Raw genomic sequence first — 7,390 nt, 5'->3', positions numbered from 1 at the left:
TAAAGAAATCTAAAAAAGCAATAGGTTAGTGATTCATCCAGATGTGCACAGCTGTCCTCACAGAGACATTCTATTTTGCTTGCTTTTAGTTATCTCATTTTTTCTTTCTTTCTTCAACGTATTCTTCTTCTTTCCTTTTATCCAAATGGAGAAAACAAATAAACACAAGAATTACGGGAACATGAGGTCTTGAGTTAAAATATAAAGTGTCCTTACATCTGGTGCTATGTAACAAATTGCACTAGAAAAGAGAAACTACGCGTTTACCTTTGGTACTGTTTCCCACATAATGCAGGACTTTTTCTTCTCCTAAGGATTGCTTATGCACCTGTGGGTAATCAGATTTGAATTCCAAATTTGAGAAAGGCGGGGGAAGGAACAATTGTTTAGAAAGATTTTTATTAACTTCAATATAGAAAGAGGAGTCCAGCTCAGACCTATCATTCTCAAGCAATGGCTTCAAGAACTCAACCAAAACCCAAACTAAGCTGACTGCCACTTGAGTGATTTCACAACAATCATGCAAGATAGAGTCCACCTGCTCTTAAAAGGTTTCCAAGACGTAAATAAATCTTAATGGAAGCGGACTGCATCATTTTTCTCCAAACCACTGGTAGATTCAAGCTACTATTCCAGAAACCTACTCTTCAGAAAGCCGGAACTTCATCTTCTGGTGCCTGGGGAAGCACTGTTGGGAAAGGGGACCGGTGTGAGCAGAGCACCGGTGTGGGCGTGGGCGCGGGTGTGGGCGCAGGCGTGGGCTGTGGTGGGGCCTGCGTGTTACTGCCACCAGGCTGCACAGGTCGCAGTTGGAGCATGGGTGACAAATACGCTGCCCTGCGAAGGGCACAGCTTCACCTGGACTTTATCCACGCAAACTCGTGAGTACCTGGCTGGGTGGGGGATGAGGTCTCAGTGTGCCTACTTTCTGGCTAAATACTCAACTTAAAGAAAAAAAATGAATTTATAATTTTAGAATGCCAGAAAAACATATCTTCCCCACCACCACCCCACACACAAACACACATTTGTATGTTTTGCTTGAAAATAATGAAAGAGCGCCAACAATATATTCAGGCTGGACCACACCCTTTTGAGATTTCTGTAAAAGGCAGGAGATGGAATGGCCCGATTTTTTATTTAACCAAGTGATTTTTTTCTGGGTCATCAGAAGCCTGATTCCACCAGCGCAGAAATGACCTCTAGTCATTTCTCTGCCAACGCACTGATAATTTAAAGATTACATTTGCCCTTCAGACAGAATAATGTGCATTTATTGATTCTAGCCTCCTAGGTATTCTGAGTCATAACAAAAATGTAACCTTTCTGAAGACAGGAATCTCACACTATAGTTGCTGTGTGACACTTTTTCATTTTCTAGACCTTTGTTCGTGCTACTCATAGCAACTCTTATACTCAGATTGCAAAGGTTTTCTATTTCATCTCTCATTTCCAGTACCACAAAGTACAGAAGTAAATGCTCAATAATTACAGTGTGTTTTTGAGTCTTTTAAAAATTTGGATTTACTAAAGAGGTTGATTGACATAAAGGATATCCCAGCCTTGAAAATGGAAGAAATGGAAGTGCCTAGAAATCCAGGAAGCCTTGCTGTGTGGGACCAATAGTGTGAGTTTTATAAATAATAGTGAATAGGCAGCATTTAGAAGATACGTGGTGTGGTGAAGCCCGTTTGAAATTGTTCGTTGCTATCAGTGAGGAAGCAGATGTAAGCCTATGTTTACCTGGCTTATTGGGTAACTGGTCCCTGCTTGCCCTGCTGTCTCCATTTAAACATAGGTCAAGCACAGAGGCTTCCTTAATTCTTCTCTATCTTAGAGTCTTTGCATGTCAGGCTCTCTCTGCAGAGTTTTCACCATGGCTCTGCAAGGGATTGATTCAGAAGCCAAGCTTCAGGAAATAGTACTGGTGGTAAAATCTGTAATTGCTCCCATCTGAACACTTTAACATGCGTATTTTAGATAACTTTATCATAATATCAGCTCAGAAATACAGTTCAATGTTATGAATCTTTTATTTAACACAATATGGCACTACATGAAAATTATAGCTGCACCTTTCTCTTTCACTGATGAAAATCCATCAAATGCTCAGTCTTTCCCCCCTCCAGTTTCTTCTCTTTCTACATCACTCAGCAGGGCAAGTCTGCCTTGACCCATAGAGGCTTTTAAATATGTACATAACAAATATGTACACATTTTAAATAAACAAAAGTTTGAAACCACCTGTAACCAGAAGGTTTTTTTCTTTGAATATTTTCTGTGGGTACCAAGAATTTTCAGTAATTTCAAGCATGCTAAAATCAAGGAAAATAGATTTTTTTTTAAAAAAAAAGATAACATGTGTTTAAATACAGTTATATGATTCACACGTCCCCAAATGAACTCTGGTGATAGGGTTGATAGCTTTGGGCTCTCTTCAAATTCATGCAGCTATGCAGGTTCCCACCAGGGGGTAGTACGGGCACAACTGGGAGAGCTATTTCCCAAGATGCCTGTGAAGCTGAAAATCATACTGAGTGGTACACGTTCCATGGGTCATGACAATTAACTTGCTGAATAATTTCTCACAGGTAGAGACAGAAACTGAGATAGATGGCTAATAAGAAACTACTCTATTATATATATTTATATAATCCTCAGGACTCAGTCTAAATATCATCTATTAACAGCTTTTCCTGACCATGTTCTTTTTCATCAGTCTTTCTTCATAACACCTTATCACATTTTACACTGTCATCATAATTCATTTGTCTACTTCTCTGCTTTCCATTTCCTCTCATTTGATATGGAAAGTATACGATCTTCAAGAGTCCCTGGATAGCTCAAATTAACACAGATTTCTTGGAAGACATGCCTGACAATCTGCCTCTGAAATGTCACAGTCTTGAAAATTCCAGGGATCAGTTCTATTCTGCAAACATGGGGTTGCTATGTGTAGGAATCACCTGGCCAGCACCACCACATGACTGCTTGAGCTCCAAGAGAGGAAAACTGTCTTTAGATATGGTGTTTGGTTTACTGCAAGCTATTGGTAAAATCTGCTGAGTGAAATAGTACAGAAACTCTCATGGATAGTTTTGTCAGAAATACTACCAAGAGTGTTATTTAAGAATTGTTTTATATTGTATTGATACCTTTTAACTGTGCAGTGTAGTGAGTATCACATAGACTGTCAAAATAACAAGCAAATCTTGAAGGAAGTTTAATCTTGGTACTCCTTAGCAGCAAGGATGGTGAAACTTCATCACACATACTTTGGGCATGTTGTCAGGAGGGACCAGTCCTTGGAAAAAGACATTATGCTGGGAAAGGTGGAGGGTCAGCAAATGAGAGAGGAATCCCCAGTGAAATGGATTGATGCAATGACTTGCAACCATGAACTTGAGCATAGAAAAGATTTGTTGTCTATAGGATAACTGTGAGTTACAGTTGACTTACAGCACCTCGCAAAACAGGAAAAATTGTTTGCTTACTTTTTATTTAGTCAATCATGTATTTTAAATTCATTAGAAAGAGTTAAGGTTTAAAGAATGAGTTTAATAAAGCAGATCACCTCCACTTATCTTTGCCATTGTATTAGACTTTTATATAGTGGTTTATCTTGGAGTAAGGGTTCTTTTTTTGTCATTATTACCATAACAATGTCAGTGTAGTAGCTTTTCTTTTTTTTCTTAAAGAACAAATGTTAAAGCTTACTTGACTCATGTCATACTGACATGTGTCAGTATCTGTGTTTAAAGTTTAATTTTTTTAAAAGAAACCTATTAAGTAAGGGAATAATAGCCTCTTTAACAAATGGTGCTGGCAAAACTGGACATCCACCTGAAGAAAATTGCAACAGGATACACATCTCACACCATACACAAAACTCAACTCTCAAGGTAGAGAAGAGACCTAGGAGGAAAGCCTCAAACCAGAAGGCTCGTAAGAGACAGAATGAGACTAAACTTAGATGCCCCAGCCTATGGTATCAATAGGCTTGGAAATATAACTAAAATTGCAGAACTAGGGGAAGATAAAATTGATGAATGGGACCTTCAAAAAATAAAATCTCTGTGCATGTCAAAAACTTATTCCAGCATGGTAAAAACAAAGACCATAGACTGAGGGAAAAAATATGGCAATGACTTTTCAGACAAGGGCCTTACAATTAAATTTTACAGAATACTGCAGGGCCTTCAGAAGAGAAAGACTCCACAAACCCAAAAAGGAGAAAAGGCCATGAAAAAGACTTCACAAAGGAGGACATTCAGGTGGCCAACACACACATGAAGAGATGTTAAAATTCCCTGACAATCAAATGCAAATAAAAAAAACCAGACAAACAATGAAATACCATCTCACCCCAGTATCAGTAGCAAAGTTTAGTAGGACAGCAGGACATGTTGGAGAAGATGTGGAGAGATTGGAACTCTGATACTCTGGTAGTGAGACTGTCAAATAGAACCACCACTATGGAAGGCAGTTTGACAGTTCCTTAAAAAAACTGATCGTAGAAATCTCATATGATCCTGCTATTCCACTGCTGTGAATATATCCAAGTAAATCAGAGTTGAGATACAGAGATATGTACACCTTTATTCATAGAAGCATTATTCACAATAGCAAGAAAATGGAAACAACCCAAATGCCCATTAACAAATAAATAGAAAAATGATTTGTGGCGTATTTACACAATGGAATACTATTAAGCACTAAATAACAACCAAGTATTTGTAAAGTACAATGCATTGTGGGGGAGTCTAGATAGCATTATGTTGAGTGAAATAACTCAGTTATAAGAGAACAATTACTGCTTAAGACCACTTTTATAAAAATAGAACTAAAACTGAGGGCTAGGAGAGGGAAGGGAATAATAGAAATATAATGAGTCATCAGAACAGAGCAAGGAAACACTGCATGATTTAAAGTCAGGGAAGGTGTATTTATGCCAGGGATGCATCCTATTTCCATACCTTTTCAATCTAGCTGCAGAACACATCATCCAGGAAGCTAGGCTCTGTGAGAAGGAATGTAGCATCAAATTGGAGGAAGACTCGTTTAACAACCTGGCTCATGCAGATGACACAACCTTGCTTGCTGAAACTGAAGAGGACCCGAGGTATTTGGTATTTGCTGCAGGAAATCAAGGACTGAATATGGATTGAAACTCAACATCAAGAAAACAAAGATTCTCACCATTGATAGAGAAGAGATTGAGATTGTTAACAGCTCAGTTTGCTTTGCTCCACAACCAACACTCTTGGTACCAGCAGTCAGGAAATCAAAAGACAAATTACAATGAGAAAATATGCTGCCAGCGACCTGAGTACTAAAGAGCAATTATGTCAATCTAGAGACTAAGGTGTGCCTGATCCAGGTCATGGTCTTTGTAGTTACTTGCTATGCATTAGAGAGCTGGACAATTACTAAGGGCAATAGAAGGAAAATTCATGCTTTTGAGTTGTGGTGCTGGAGAAGAATGTTGAACATACTGCAGACATCTATGAGAACAAACAAGTTCATCCTGGAGAGGATGAAACCAGGCTGCTCCTTGGAGGAAAGTATTTTGAATCTCTGTCTGACATATTTTTTGGCATGTTGCAAGGAGGGATCAGTCCTTGGAGAGGGATATTATGCTTGGAAAGGTAGAAGGGCAACACAAAAGAGGAAGCCCATAGATAAGGCGGATTGACTGAGTGACTGGGGTAACATTGGTAGGTGCATTGGAGACAAAGAAATGGGCTTGAGATAGAGCAGAGTTCAGAGCTGTTGTACATAGGGTCCCTATAAGTTGCAGGTGACTTGATGACACACAACAACAAACAACAGCAGGCAAAGAACACTACAAGGACCAAGACAAGGGAGGATCAACCTGGGAAAGTTGAGGTAAAGACAATATGGCTATTGCAGTTAGCAAATAGAAACACATAGCAATAGCTATGCTGCAGTCCCGAATGCACATGGCTCAAGTCCACCACCTGCTCTGTAGGAGAAGGATGAGCCTTCTCGTCTCGGGCAATTAACTGCCTCTGAAAACGGAAAACCCCCTGGAGGTCAGCTATAGGTTGGTTTTGACCCTATGGTACACAACAATATAAATATATATACATATACATCATATATATATATCATACACACACATATATGAAAGAGAAGAAGTGGGGTGGAAGGAAGAGGAAAAAAATCACTAGGCAGTAGGACAGCAGAGTTTAGGAGGAGTGAGTAAAGAAGTAGGTAAAAATGCAATAAAGACTTCAGATGGGGTGATAAAAGTAACCGATCAATAGTTATTAATTATATGACATACAATGCACAGAAATAATTGTACAAAACAAAAGATATGAAACTATACATGAATAATTGTATAAAAATGAATGAGAGTATAAATAAGTAATACATTTTTTAATGTTTAAAATTCCAGGAAATTGATATGTGTGTGACTTATATTAGTAAATTATAAATAATTTATAGTAGTTCTGTGGCTTTATAAATTTGGAGTCTCTGTGACATTGCAGAGAAAAGTATAATTTAAAAAGTGAGGAGGTGGGAGCCAGCCGGGGTGAGTGGTGGAGGGACAAAGACCCCCATGGGATGTTAAACCACCCCAGGTGGTGGCTTCAAGAAGAGAGACTCATTGGGGATCACAAGCTTACCAATGCACCTCGTTATCAAGGATCTTGGAGAAATTCATTCACGGGTTTTAGATCACAGACCAGTTATTCAAAGTGAAACACGTTATTTTGTGAAAGAATTTGAAGAAAAGCATGGATTTGGGAAAATGAGAGTTCTTGAAAATCTGACATTCTGATCCATGAGACAAATGAACATACTCTTCCCAAATGTAGAGAGACAATACAAGACAACTTAAAACAAGTTCTCCAGGGACTGCAAGCAGCTAATTACTCAGTCTGTAGACATCAACAGAGGGAGCAAGAACAACAACAAAAAAAGATTCATAGTGACCATTTACTAGCTCATGGAAAACAGCAAATAGTCCAGTGGGAGGGTCTCATGAGAGAACAGCATCACAAGCGAGATGAAGTGGATGAAGAACACAGAATAGCCATGGAGAGGCTTAAAGAACAATATGCTGAGATGGAGAAGGACCTAGCAAAACTTTCAACATTTCAAGAACTTGAACTTCAGCAATAACAAATTAATAAAAAGCACTGACTCTCCCACTGTATTATCCACATCAGACTATTTCGCTTCTGTTCAAGTTTAGCAATATATTCAATGGCACTCTTCTAACAGAAGAAGCATCTGCTAGAGTCTTGGTTGAATATTTAAGAGATGAGTATCTTTCAGTTTCAAGTACCTACATATGATTACTTGTATAAGCAGTATGAGGAGAAGAAATGGGATTAATTTGTTCTTGATTGATCAG

The 7,390-nt window shown here is 38.6% G+C and overlaps 1 pseudogene; it reads left to right on the top strand.

Moving 5' to 3' along the window:
- The first annotated feature begins 576 nt into the window (after nt 1-576).
- LOC102863011 lies at nt 577-7,155 on the top strand (annotated as a pseudogene).
- The last annotated feature ends 235 nt before the right edge of the window (nt 7,156-7,390 follow it).

This window comes from Elephantulus edwardii, unplaced genomic scaffold, assembly GCF_000299155.1.
Source record: "Elephantulus edwardii isolate Elephantulus edwardi_28Jun2011 unplaced genomic scaffold, EleEdw1.0 scaffold00165, whole genome shotgun sequence".
In the NCBI taxonomy this organism is placed as follows: domain Eukaryota; kingdom Metazoa; phylum Chordata; class Mammalia; order Macroscelidea; family Macroscelididae; genus Elephantulus; species Elephantulus edwardii.
Note: the sequence above shows the minus strand (reverse complement) of the source record. Positions and strands in the feature narration are given on the sequence as shown.